At 38.2% G+C, this 14,831-nt stretch overlaps 2 protein-coding genes across 12 annotated transcripts in view; one reads left to right on the forward strand and one right to left on the reverse strand.

Moving 5' to 3' along the window:
- Nucleotides 1–574, reverse strand: part of PEAK1 (pseudopodium enriched atypical kinase 1) — a 313,202-nt gene extending 312,628 nt beyond the window's left edge. For all 8 annotated transcript variants that reach the window (XR_013556374.2, XM_078448912.2, XM_060617964.3 and 5 more), the window contains exon 1: nucleotides 338–574. The gene's annotated coding sequence lies outside the window, so the exon portion shown is untranslated. The remainder of the gene's footprint in view (nucleotides 1–337) is intronic.
- A 442-nt stretch (nucleotides 575–1,016) lies between these two features.
- Nucleotides 1,017–14,831, forward strand: part of HMG20A (high mobility group 20A) — a 68,500-nt gene continuing 54,685 nt past the window's right edge. For 2 of the 4 annotated variants that reach the window (XM_060617984.3, XM_060617983.3), the window contains exon 1: nucleotides 1,017–1,317. The gene's annotated coding sequence lies outside the window, so the exon portion shown is untranslated. Of the gene's footprint in view, nucleotides 1,318–7,626; nucleotides 7,678–14,831 lie in introns of all 4 variants that reach the window. The other 2 variants (XM_060617985.3, XM_060617981.3) reach the window with 2 other exon arrangements.

A 14,831-nucleotide genomic window follows, 5' to 3' on the forward strand; every position in this document is an offset into this window, starting at 1 on the left:
TCCCAGCCGCGCCCGGGGGCGTCCCTCGTCTCCAGGTCCCAAGTTTCCCTCCTCTGGGGGGCGCCGAGCTACCGGGGCCCCAGCCGCCGCGGGAGAGGGCGGGGGCGGGAGCGGGGGGCGCCAGAGGGCCCGGGGGCGGCGGGGCGCGGGGGTGACCGGAGATCCCGCGCCTGGCGGACGCACCCACCGCCTGGGCCCCCGCGGCGGCGCCTCTCGACCCTGCGCCGCCCCCCTCCATTCTCCCAGGTCAGCGCCCTCACCCCAGGACGACCGTGGTCCCACAAATCGGCGCGAGAGAAGGGAACAGAGGGGACGCGGGCAGCCCTGCCCCCGTTACCTGAAAGGAGCACATGCCGCTGTGGTGACCACCATTGCCGGCCGTCCCGTCCCCTTCCTGGTGACCAGGGCCGCCGCCACCGAGCAACTGACACTGACTAACAAGTAACTAACTACTCGCCGCCGCCGAGTCGGCCGCGCGCTCCCGGCCGCCCGCCCAGCCCACCAGCCTGCCCGCCTCCTCCCAGCCCCGCGCGCCGCCCCTCCGCGCGCACACTCTCCTTGACGAGCGAGCACGCGCGCGCGCACGAGCCCTCGGTACTCGGCATTCTCCCCAGTCTCGCCTCGGCCCCGCGGGAGGAGTCACGGTGAGGCCCCTCCTCTCGCGTGCCTACCTCCAGAAGATGAGCCTATGAGGGCGCCTGACTGGCTGAGGAGGGCGTGGCCAAAGGAAGAAGGCGGGACGACCAGGACCTTGCACCGAAAGCGAAGGGAAATTTTGGTTCCATTAAGTTCCAGAGGAAAAGGGCAACGAAGTACTGGCCCTTGTCGTGCCGAAGTTCCCTGGTCAGCCTGCCCTCGAATACATAATGTGTATTTTCAAGGACTCCAGTATATAGCAATTACCGATTTAAGTCCCAATACTTTCTGCAGGCCTTAGCAATTAAAAAAAAAACTACATATCCCAGAAGTCTCCGCGAAAATAAATCTCACCTTGCGTAATCACGTAATCCTTCGCCGCATTTGAACAAAATAATCCCTTCATTATTCTGAAGGAATGGGGAATAATATTCCATTTTCCTACTCACCGGAACAATTTTAAATGCTACTGCGATAGCAAAAGTTGCCTATGGGAAGATGGTTAAGCGATTAAAGGGAAAGAGACGATATCAAAATAAAGTACTGCGGAGGAATTTTTTTCATGCTGTGAGACGTCGGAGTGAGAAGAGTGAAGGCGATTGAGAGGGGCTCAGGGAATTGTCCTCTGTGCAAGGGACTTTCTTTAGGCCCCAGGCCCCTGCCCACCCCTATCGTCAGCAGGTCAGTAAGCAAGGCGAGCTTCGGGGTGGCCACAGTGGAGGTACCCTTCACCCCTTGAAGATCATCTCTCTTTCGCTGTTGTTACTGGTTCGTCTCGGTTTGAGGCCGTCTGAATGGGGGCGCTTCACTTCCGGCTGGGGGAGGGGAGGAAGACCGTCCTGGGGGAGGGGGAAAACATAACCCATTTCCTGTGGGGGTAGGGTGATGGATTGGGGGTGTCCAACTCCCTTCTAGTGCCGGTGAAGGCTTGAAAAGGTGATACTTGGTGCCATTTGCATAGACGGTATCTTAAAGCCTTGGGATTGTGTTTTACGTGAAAAGTTATGTTGTTCCACAAAGTTGTGCTAATCACCAGCCTCCAGTCAGAATTTGAGTTTTGTTTCCATGTGTAAGATGGAAAATTTCCTTCCCCCAAATTTTTTTAAATGCCTTCATCAAAGTATTTGAAGACCCTTGTTAAAATTTCTCAGTTGTACAAGACAGACTTTCTTGTGTGATTAATGAATTGCCCACCTCTGCTCCCCTACTCAAGTCCAACCTTGACTGAGTGAGGTATAGTGGTGTTCTCTGCCTTGACATGCCACAGGAACTCTGTAGCTGCTCTTATAAGGAGGTGGTTCATTACAGGACTCAATGGTTTACATAAATTATGAGGCATTTTTGCCTTACAAACGTGGAAGTATTGTACTGAAGTACTGAAATACTTGGTATTACCTCGACTGATAACCATTGTTATCTTAAATTCTTAGGCCTGTTTATTTTAGGCTACAGATTTTACTCTGTACCTGAAAACAAGTTCCTCAGCCTTAAAAATTCTTACATGTAACTTAACATATAGCATTTGTGAAAGTTGTGCTTTAGTACATTTTTCCCCTTTATAATTTAATTAATGTCAGCACCAATTAAAAACTGGTATCTGCTCTTTGTGGTTTTAAACCATGGTGCAAGGATCATGGTACTCAGCTAGATTTTAAAGTGGTAATAAACACAATTTTGATTCCTTGGCTGCTCCTTTCAGGTACCACTGTGTGTGCGTGTACTGAAGGAATCAAACTTTTTGGAGCTTATGAAATCTCAACTTTAGTAATTTTAGAACATCAAGTGAACTGTAATGTCTTTTTAAAGACATTTTGAAAGAGTAAGGCCTGTGTACTTTTTCCTTTGGGATTTGTTACCTAATCTATCCTCAGAATTTGCAGCTGTTTTAATTATAGTTCTTTTAAAAAGCTATTTCATTTAGAGTTTAATAGAAAATGTGTTTTCAACTAAAGATTACAGTAAGGAAAATATGTTTTAACCTTCTGTAGACATAAAAACAAAAACAAAAACACTAAGGCCCTAAAATCAGTGAGTAACCTTTTGAAAGACAAAATTTCTGCAATAATTGAAAAGGCAAGACATGATAATGTCTCTTATTATTAATTGAAAGTTAGGAACATGTAGACTGCCTCAAGCAAGTATTAATTAATTGATTAGAAAGTGTTCACTATCGTCCATATTAATGTAATATAAAAGAAAATATGATATGACCACTCTGATAAATTAACTATTAAACTGTAGTATTAGGAATTCTTGAAGTAAGCAAAGATTGTGGAACTGAATGAAAAAGATAGAGGAAATGTAGTTAAAATATTGATTGAGATACAAAGGCAGTGTTGCCTTTGGAAACTAGGAAGCAGAGGTTTTTTTTTAATTGGTCTTTATGATATCCCATGGAAGAATTGTAGTAATATAGAAATAAGAAAAATCGGGGCACCTGGGTGGCTTAGTGGGTTAAGCAACCGACCTCGCTCAGGTCACCATCACGTGGCCCGTGAGTTTGAGCCCTGCGTCGGGCTCTGTGCTGACAGCTCAGAGCCTGGAGCCTACTTCAGATTCTGTGTCTCCCTCTCTCTGCCCCTAACCCACTCGTATTCTGTCTCTGTCTCTGTCAAAAATAAACATTAAAAAAAAAAAAATTGTTGATGCCTTTAGGGTATTCAGATTAGTTAGATAACCCTTTTCTTTTCCAAAAACAGTCACTGGATGTACTGCTCCCAAAAGTTTGAAATATTAAAATAATAGGTCAAAATTCTGGATTCCACCTCACTGAAATTTGATTGTTCACAGAGTACTAGATGCTATATAAAGTACGAAAGTGTCTTTTAGTTCTTTTGACCACCTTTCTTTGAAAAATCATGCTAATGTTTGACAACTGTTGTTTTGTTGTACGTTTGTTGTTTTTGGTAGTTTGTTTCTGACATGGGGTTGAGTAGTAAAGAGAATATCCTATCAACTTGAATTGTTTTTAAACTTACTACTCTGCTGTCTTTATCTCTATCTCAAGACCTTCGAGTGTATTCAAATGAGAATACCCCTTGCATGATTTTTCATAATGCCAGCAATAGTTAACTGAGTGCTTATTGTGGGATAGACCCTGTTCTAGGGACTTGTACTGTATCAGTGAGTATGGACAAATATCCGTATTCTCTTGGAGTTTACTGTCTCCAAATGAAAAGTGGAATATTGCTCCCTTGGCATTCCTAAATAGGATTGATCGTATAATCATTGTCCGTATTCCTTCAAGAAGCAGCCCTAAATTTCATCTCTCTTGATCTTGATCATTAAGCCATTCTAAAACCAGTTTTGAATATTTCAGCCTAATTTTCCTCCAGATCATTAAAGCCCCTCTGTTAAATATGTAGTCCTGTTCATTGATACATACATCATGAACTTGCCATTCTGTCCTCCTTTATATAGCAAACACAAAAATGAGCAATAGAGAAAATAGGGTAACAGAGAGGTCTGGTTTCAAAACTGGTGTCCACCTTTTACTAACTGAGGTTGTTACCTTAAGCATTTTACTTGATCTCTCTGAGCCTCAGTTGCCATAAACCTAAATAGGGTTGTTTGGTGGATCAGAGATATTCTGTGTAAATCACCAAGCACAGTGCCTGGTGTCAGGAGCTTAATGAACACAATTATTTTATTCCTAGTCTTGCTTCTGCTATTTTGACCGTTAGGATTTGCCTGCATGTGTGTTTTAAGCCTTACATGTCCCCAAAAAGTATGGAGATACAGTGCTAGAATTATTGAAATTAAGCCTTCTCCTATCAGCCTGCTTAGTTAGCTATCAAGATTTTATTTTTTATTGGGGCGCCTGGGTGGCTCGTCGGTTAAGCGTCCGACTTCGGCTCAGGTCATGATCTCACAGTCTGTGGGTTCGAGCCCCGCATCGGGCTCTGTGCTGACAGCTCAGAGCCTGGAGCCTGCTTCCAATTCTGTGTCTCCCTCTCTCTCTGGCCCTCCCCTGCTCATGTTCTGTCTCTCTCTGTCGCAAAAATAAATAAAAACATTAAAAAAAAAAAAAGATTTTATTTTTTATTCCTTGTAGGAAGGAGAAATCTCTAATTTCCATGATCACTTTAGAAAATACACATACTAGAAAAGTTTTGAGAAAAGATTAAGGAATCACCAAAGTAATTTGAATCATTACAGAAGGACTTTCAAATGATTCTTCTAAACCTATTTAAATGCTAAGCCTAACATTCAAGAGCCTTCTCTCATTACCCATCTACACATTCCTAACAGGATTGGTCTCTGAAAAAAATTCTGTACTGTACTTAGCCTTTCAATCTTTGTTCTTGCTATCTTCTGCCTGAAACACTTTCTCTTTTCCTAGGAATTCCTATCTATCAAAATGCCATCGTCTTGGAAGCCCTACCACCTTCAACTTCAAGAAGTATTTTCTGATGTCGGTCCTTCTCACTCCACTCTCCCAAGCATATGTACTCTGCCCATTGACCCTCCAGAGCCTTTTGTACTTTCCTGATGGCATTTAATATCCAGTGCTGCTGCTGCTGCTGTTTGTTTTTGTCGTTGCTATTTTTGTATGTAGAGTTTATGTACTGCCATAAAAGGCTGCAGACTATATCTTATTCCTATCTATGTCTGCTGAAATATCTGGCACAATGCCATTCACATCATAAGTATTCAGTGAATATTTGTGGAGTCGAATTGGCATTTGGGGTATGATGAAACTGATTAACTTTTATCCACAATTTACACATTAAGCACAGTGACGAGCATACAACTCAAATATTTGCCAGATGAAGGAATAAGTAAGTCATCATTCTCACATTTGTGAGGATCTTAGGGTGTCAGTGTATCAATGAGCATATATTAAATGTCTAGTATATGATCAGAACCGTGAGAATTGACCCCTGCCCTCAACTTAATTGGAAAGAAATAAGTTGCAGTTAATATGTGTAGACTCTGAAGACTTAAGGTGATTGAGTGAAAATGGAGTGGTCAGTATGGAGTTGTTTGCATTGTGAGAGATAACCCAAGCTATCTGAACTTGGAAACAATAGATTTGTATATCAAGAGGTACTTAACTTGCGTTTCCACTCATAGTTTGCATACCCAAGAGAATTAAAATGTATTCACACAAAAACTTTTATGCAAATGTTCATAGCAGCATTATTCATGAGAGCCAAAAAGACAATAGAAATAAACTCGAATGTTCACCAATTGTTGAATGAGTACAGTATAGCCATACAATGAAATATCATTCATCAATAAAAAGGAATGAGGTAGTGATACATGCTATAACATGGATGAACCTTGAAAATGTTACACTCAAATACCCAGACACAGAAAGCCACATAATGTATGATTGCATTTGTATGCGATATCCACAGAGACAGAAAGTATATTAGAGATGCCAGAGGCTGGAGATGGGGATGGGGAGTAACTGCATATGGGTATGGAGTTGCTTTTGTGAGTAATGAAAATGTTCTGGAATTACATAAGGTGATGGCTGTACAACCTTGATACTAGAATACCTTATATAACAGCATTTTAAAAACCATTTAATTATACACGAAAGATATGTGAATTATATCTTTAAGAAAGAAGGAGGTGTTTAAACTTGAAGAATTTGGATTTTTCCTTAGAGCCTACAGTAGATAGGTACAGGACTAGAGATGTGTTGAGGATCGGGTAAGAATGGGTATGAAGGTTTCTGGCTGTCTTCTGTCTTAATGAAGCAGGCAATGAGTCAATTAGTCTAGAAAGGTGTTGACAAAACAAAAAGACATCCTAGGATTTTGAAGGAATCTTCAGATTTCTTTTTGATTTGGTCAAGAATGTAGTATATAGTCAACTTGGTTTCTGTGTGAAGGTCATCTGAGTTTAGAAGGTGAAAGTATCAGAAGGCAAGGGGGTCTGCTAGCAATCAACAGTGAAGTTAATGGGGAAAGTTGCAGAACAGAGACTAAGCAAAGATATTAGAATTTGATTCTAACACTCTCCTGAGGTGATAAGAATAGAAAATCTTAAATGAGAAGGAACCAAAGGCAGTGACTGGAGAGGTCAATGCAAATAAAGGTATCCATTTGAAGAAACGTTTGAGTACCTTTTATGTGCCAGGCACTATTAAGTAAAACGATAGCTATTTTCCTTATTTGAATTATTGTCTTAGGATAAAGTCTTACGAGTAGGTTTATTCGTTTTAAGAGTATGGGCATTTTATAGTTCTCGATACAATAGTTATATTATTTCTCTAAAGGCCATACTAATTTTTGATGTCACCAGCAATGTTTGAATGTTGTTTTTGCCATAAATTCACAGCAAGTTTTTGGCTAATTGAATAGATGTAAAATTAGTCTTTATTTTGGCTCTTGCTTTTTTAATATACCATTTTCTATACCATGGAATTGGCATCTTTTGAAGCATGAAAGAATTCAAAGCCTTTATATTTGCTCCCCCCATCTAAAATGGCTTTTTTAAAAGATAGGGATTTTTTAGGACCCTAGAAATGAAACCAGCTCTAATTTGAATCAGCCTAGAAACTACCGTATTTTCTAAATGATACTCACATTTCAAACCACAGTTAGCCATAATTCCAAGTACCATTTGATTAACTTGATTCTAATAATTTGGTGTTGTAGGTATTAGTTAACTTCATTTTACATATGAGAAAATTGAGGCTTAGAGACCTCAGGTCACTTGCCCACAATCACTTAACTAATATGTGATAGAGACATGATTTGAATGCCTCTCAGGTGAGTTATCATTCTCATACTCCATGACCCCTCAGTATCACTACTAAAATTTTCTAGGGGCTAACAGAAGCTGGAAGAGAAATCTGAAGTGGAATTTGGATAGTCAGGCACCTACTTCTGCTCATAATGAAGCAGTTAACAGAGAAGTTTTTCATTCGTTTCATTTTTTTTCTTGGGGGGGCTATCATGCATAGACAAAGAAAGGAAGGACTCTCTGTAAGCCACATTTTCAGGGCCCTTTCTGTTTTTTCCTAATAGTCAGGTACATACTGTCCCAAAATCTACAAGGGAGGAAAAGAGGATGAAGGCACTGGTAGGAAAGCAACTGCCTTGGAGTATACACAGTGAGATTCATCTGACAGTAGAAGGAGCAGACAAATGGCCCTAAGAGAGTCCCACAAAGTAACTTTTAAAATAATAATTTCAAGGCACCTGGGTGGCTCCGTCACTTAAGTGTCCAACTTCGACTCAGGTCTTGATCTCAGTTTGTGGTTTGAGCCCTGCATCGGGCTCTGTGCTGACAGCCAGAGCCTGGAGCCTGCTTCGGATTCTGTGTCTCCCTCTCTCTCTGCACTCCCCCACTTATGCTCTGTCTCTTTCTGTCTCTCAAAAATAAATAATCATTAAAAAAATAATAACTTCAAGTCTAACCTGGTAACAAGGTTAATACGGTATTCAAATCATGGTAGGTGTTAGCAAAAGAAGAGAGATTCTTTCATTTTTATTCAAGTATAGTATATTCACTAAACTAATTTAAGATTAGGAAAATTAAACAAGAGATGCCATGTTCCAGTACTGGCTTTTAGTAAGATAAAACATAGTCCAAAGGCAGTTAAGGCCCAAAATTATGCACCAAGCAAATGACACAGTTGGTGCCAGAATATACACCTCCTGCTTCCCAGCACATTTTACTGGGAAAATAATTTTTTCAGTATATAAATTGACTGAAGTAAGGGACAACAATAACGTGTGTGGTCATTTTGTAGTTTATATGTATAATTTTTCTTTATAATTTATTATCCTTAAGAGAGATCATTTCTCTGTATATCTTCAAACAATAATAATAGAGATCCGCACACCAGATTACTAAATATTAGAATATTAGGTTAGAATAAGGGATACTGAAGATCAAGTTAAACCCTGGTGTATCAATCTATCTGTAAATTACACCTAAATAATATTTATCTGTATCCGGTGTTACATTGATGAGGGTGAGAAACATATCTTTTGAAAACTTACACAGTAACATTATTCACAAAAAATTATGATGTATATGTTTGTGTATTTGTATTCAAGCATTGGAATTTTCAAAACAGCCCAGTCCTTTTTCCATCCCTACTCCTTTAAGTGAAACTAATACCCCTTCTTCACAAGAAATAATATCCAGATACTCTACTTTTTTCTTTCTTAGCCTCAAAATGTGTATCTTTATTCTCTTTCCCATCTCCACACTTCTTTCATTCCTGTACACCATCACTTTAATTCCTATTCTCTTAACACAGACCTTTCATTTTTGTTGCTGGTGGTTATCACAATTACCACAACTCTTTGGGGAAACAGTATAGCTGTTTTATAAGCAGTAATAAAGTGTTCATAGTCTTGAGCCAGTAATCGCACTGATAGGATTTTATTCTGAGAAAATACTTCAAATAAGGAAAATAGTTAAAGGCACAAAAGTCAATAATACTGATATCTGTCTAAAAAAATGGAAACCTTCTAACTATCCAACAATAAAGAAATGGTTGAGCAAATTATTATCTATCTGTTCAGTAGGCTCTTAGACATTTTTCACAATAGCTTCTTTTAAAATACATAGAAAAATGTTTTAAGAATTTTTTGTCGTAAGTTTTTTTTCAAAAAAGGAAAAAATAAATAGAAGAAAACAGTAGAAAATTTATGTGATCTGTATATATTTCTGAAGCATTTGTTTTTCCTGTATAATAACTGACATTTATTAAACATTTACTGGTGTCAGGCACAGTACTAAGGCAATATTATGGAAGTAGTGTTGAGTAGTTAGTAAGAAAAGTGCTCTAGAGTCAAATTCCAGCTCCATCACTTACTACTATGTGACCTTGAAAAGGAAATGGGAGATAATAACCGTATCTACATTAAATCCACATAAAGTGCCTGTCACATAGTAAGCCCCCATTAAGTGTTTTTGTTACTAGACTTTTTACAGATACGCTTCATTTAATCTTCACATCCTTATAACAACTTTATAAGGTAGTATTTTCATTTTAGATAAAAGAAAATCGAAACTCAGAATGTTTAAATATCTAGGTTAAGTAACTTGCTAAAGTCACAGCTGGTAGACAGTAGAGTTTTGGTTGAGAACCTTGCTATGACTTCCACTTCTGGCTTTGAAGGAGTAGGTTGCTACAGACTAATGCTTTTGGTGAGAACAACATGAAAAGGCAAATATCAAAAAAGAAAAAGAAAAAAAGCATCAGAGACATACTAAGATAGCCAGGACTTAAGAAACCAAAATTATGGAGCCCAGGGAACTGCAAAGCATATGTTCTATGCTTCATTTTTTCCCTGTAGGAATTTGCTTAATTCATAGTACAAGAGAAGAAATTATGAAACTTAGCAGAGGATTCTGCTAGAAGTAGAGGAACAAGTGTAGGGCTAGGTACACAAAAATTGGGGTTTAGGGATCCCTGGGAGGCCAGGACTGAAGGGCCAGAATCCTAGAAGAGAAGGTTAGGCACTAAGAAATGATTTTTTAAATTTATTTTTCCCTCAAGGTATTTGCTGCGCAGAGTCAAAGGCTAAGAAGCTAAGCACAAAACCCCTGAAAAGCAGAGTGAAATTTTTGTCCATCTCATAATGTTAAGAAACAAAAGTTAAAATTGTGGTCCCTCCAAGGAGGAAAGAACCTATAAACATCCCAGACTCTCAAGTAGGATTCCCTAAAGGACTACATACACCCTTAAGTGTTGGCGAACTAGAGGTAGAGAGGGAGCCCTACAAAAATTGCCACCTAACTTCAAATCAGTTCAGTTTCAGATGGAAATAAAATGATCTATCCTGTTGCTCCTCTCCAGAGGAGAGGATGATTTCTCTCTGAAGGAAGTAATATCATCCAAAGCTTCCATAATTTTTCATATACAAGATCTACCTTTGGGAGCAAAAATTATCAGGCATATGAAAATAGTAGGATTGAGAGAAAATGCAATGATAACAGTTAAAGAAGTAATCCAGATTATCAGGCACAGACATGACTAGTAGATTTAAAAAAATAGATGCTAAGATAGATCCCTTGAGGGACCACATGGGAAGATCAAGGGAGGGTGCAGATAGAGAGAGCCACAGGACCTGGGACATCTGCTTTTATGAGATTCCATGGGTGAAGTGTTTTGGACTTCCCAGGCTAAGGCTTGACTGAAAAGAATTTTGGTAAGCCCCAAGGGGATCTTACCTAGGAGGCACATAAGAGAAAAGCCCTGGGAGGCCTTGTTATTATAAGGGCTGTTAGGGAAGTCATATGAGGAACTTACATTTATGTGTGACACTACAGGCTACTGTCTAAGGCATGTGTTTCATGAGGGGGGAATGTCAGTTTAAGCCCCCCTGCCCCCCCGGCTGCTGGGCCAAACAAAATGGACACCAAGGCAGCGATACCATGGAGTAGCTTAGCTAAACTTTTGACATAATGACTGAGAATTTTCCAAAACTGATGAAAAGACATCAAGACACGGGTTTCAAAAGTGCAATAAATCCCAAGCAGAATACATGCAAGGAGTACCAGACTTGGGCACTTTGTAGTAAAACTGCTGAAAGTATCCAGAGAATTAACGACCCTTCATATTCAAAGGAACAATGATAAAACTGTCATCTGACTTCTTAACAGAAATAATGGAGGTCAAAAAAACAGAGGAATGAAATCTTTAAAGTGCTTAAAAAAATAATTGTTTATCAATCTAAAATTCTATTCCCAATGAAAATGTTGTTCCAAAGTAAATGAGACATAAAGAGATTTCCAGAAAAATAACTGAAACAACTTATTACATGTAGACTGTCACTGATGGATACAGCCACATTAATATTGACTATATAAAACAATAATGTCTTTTGGGGTTTTAACTATATATAAATTTAAAATGTATGATAATTGTAACACAAAAGGTGGGATCAGTGTAAATGGAAATGAAATATACTAAGGTCCCGGCATTGTCTGGGAAGTAGAGTTACTAATGTTTTATTAGACTAAAATAAGTCAATGATGCTTCTCTTGTATAACCAATAAAAGAACACTAAATGAATGTATACCTAAGAGAAAAACAGAATAAAAAGTTACTAGATTAATCCAAAAGAAGGAAAGAAGAGAAAAAGAACATATAACAGATGAGACAGAAACAATAATAACATAATAGGTAGAAACCAAATTTTATTTAAAAAATAATTAAAACACAATCATTGTCAGATTGATTTGTTTTTAATCCAACCATGTACTGCTTATGAAAGACACACCATAAATGTAAAGACCCAGAATGACTGGAAGTAAAAGAATGGAAAACATACGTCATATAAACACCAAACAAAATATACATGGTATAATATATAATATATATTGATAGCAATATACAGTAGACCTGAATACAAGAACGACTAGAAATAAGAATATTTCATAATTATAAAGGGGTCATTTTTTTAAGATTTTTTTCAGTAATCTAACCTCGACACGGGGCTCAAACCCATAACCCCAAGATCAAGAGGCTTCACCGATAGCCAGCCACACACCCTAAAAGGGTCATTCTATCAGCAAAATGTAAGGGCTGTAAGTTTGTACGTGTCTAGTAATACAGCTAAAAAATTTAAAAAATTTTTTTTCAAGTTCATGCACATCTTTTGCCAAAATAGATCATATGATGAGCCATAGAGAAAGCCTCAACAAATTCAATCCAGAATATGTTATCTAACCACAGTAGAATTAAGTAAGAAATAGATTATAGAAAAGTAGCTAGTAAACTCCCCACAAAATACATTTCCAAATAACCCTTTGAATCAAAAAGAAAGCACTATGGAATTAGAACATATTTGCAACAGAATGATAATGAAAATATAGTATATCTAAATATATTTGAATCTTCTAAAGCTATATTTGATAGGAAATTTGTAGCTATAAATGCATGTATTAGAAAAGAAAAAGTCAAAAATCAGTGATTTAAATATCCATCTCAAGAAAATGGGAAAAGAACAGCAAATTAAACCCAAAGTAAATAGGAAAAAAATTATGAAATGTAGAAATTAATGAAATAGAAAGCAAATGCACAATAGGAAATATCAACAAAGCCAAGTTTGTTCTTTAAAAAATAAGTAAGATGCACAGACCTTTATCAATACTGATCAAGAAAAAAAGAGAACACAATATTAGGAATGAAAAAGAAGACATTTCTCTACAAATTTTACAGATGTTAAAATGGTAAGAGATATTATAAACAACTTTACGCAAGCAGAGTTAAATTTTAGGTGAAATGGTAAACATACTTTACCAAAATTGGGACATGAAGAAATGGAATATATGAATACTGTCTGTTAAAAATGTTGAGTCCATTCTTTAAATTTTGTTTGCAAAGAAAACCATACCTAGGTGACTTTACTGGTGAAATCTGATAAATGTTTAAAGAACAGATAACTCCAGTCCTACTCAAAATAGAATCCAACTTGTTTTCTGAAATCAGCAAAGCCATGATGCCAAAACCCAACCATGACATTTTGAGAGAAGATATTTACATGCCCGTCTTTCATGAACCAAGTAATACATTTGTATTACTTGGGAATGTAGAAAGTCCAAAAGAATCTACAAATTATTAGAATTAATAAATGAATTTAGCAAGGCTACTTGATGCAAGGTCAAAATACAAAATTTATATACAAGCAACAAAAATTTAGAAAATGAAATTTATAAAAACAGTACCATTTACAGTTGAATCAAAAAAAATCAAACTTAAGTCTTGCAAGACCTTTTGACAGAGACTTTGACAGAAATTAAGAGCTAATAATCTGTAGTCACATTGGGAAACTCAGTACTGTGAAGATCAACTTCTTCCCAAATTGTTTTATAGCTTAAGTAGAATCCTAAGAAAATGCCAGGTATAGGGTAGAAAGAGGGAATGATAAATTGATTTCATTTTTTAAGTTTGAGAGAGAATGCACGTGCATGAGCGGGGGAGGGGCACAGAAAGAAGGAGAAAGAGAGAATCCCAAGCAGGCTGTACAATGCCAGCACGGAGCCTGACACGTGTCTCAAACTCAGGAACCACAAGATCATGACCTGAGCCGATATCAAGAGTCAGATCTCAACTGACTGAGCCACCCAGGCACCCCACAAATTGATTTTAAAATCCATATGGACATGAAAAGGACTAAGAGTAGTTAAGACAATCTTAACAAAGCCGGATGACTTTCATTACCAAGTGACAGGGTTTACTATAAGGCTACAGTTATTAGCATCATATTTGCACAGAGATAGACAAATCTATGGAACAAAATAAAGAGTCCAGAAACATTGTACCATATATGTGATTATTTATGACAGCAAAGGCACTGCAGTACAGTAGGGAAAGAATGGATTTTTCAATCAATAGTGCTGGGTCATGTGGGGAGAAAAAAATGAATCTTGATTCCTACCTCGCAACAAGAATCAATTCCAGTTGGATCATAAATCTAAATGTTAAAAGTTTAGAGAAAACTGAAAACATCCTAACAATCTTGGAATAGGTAAAGATCCAAAAAGGAAGGAGAAGATTGATTAATGGGACTTTATTAAAATTAAGAAATTCTGTTCATCAAATGACACTATTATAAGAGTGAACAAACAAGTCACAGTGAGAAGACAGACTTGTAATCCATGTATCCAGTAAAGGACTTGTGGCACTCTTTAAAATCAGTAGGAGAAAAAAAGACCATCAAATTTCAAAAAGGACAAAATAGGGGCGCCTGGGTGGCTCAGTCGGTTAAGCGGCCGGCTTCAGCTCAGGTCACGATCTCGCGGTCCGTGAGTTCGAGCCCCGCGTCGGGCTCTGTGCTGACGGTCAGAGCCTGGAGCCTGTTTCAGGTTCTGCGTCTCCCTCTCTCTGACCCTCCCCCGTTCATGCTCTGTCTCTCTCTGACTCAAAAATGAATAAACGTTAAAAAAAAAAATTTAAAAAAAAAAAAGGACAAAATACTTGAAAGGTGCTCCACAAAAGAAATTATCCAAAAACAAATATGCATCCATTAATTGTTAATCATTGAATAAATTCAAATCAAAACCATAGTGAGATACCACTGCATACCTATGAAATGGCTAAAATTTTAAAAGACTGACAATATCAAGTACTGTTGCTGTGGAACAGCTGCAACTCCTGCTACTGGTAGACGTGTATGTAAATCATTATAACTATTTGGGAAGTCACTTTGGCTGTATATTCTAAAAGTAAACATACATACATCCTCTAATCTAGCTATGCCTGGTGCATA

This window comes from Panthera onca, chromosome B3 (genome assembly GCF_046562875.1).
Source record: "Panthera onca isolate mPanOnc1 chromosome B3, mPanOnc1 haplotype 2, whole genome shotgun sequence".
NCBI classification, from domain to species: Eukaryota; Metazoa; Chordata; class Mammalia; order Carnivora; family Felidae; genus Panthera; species Panthera onca.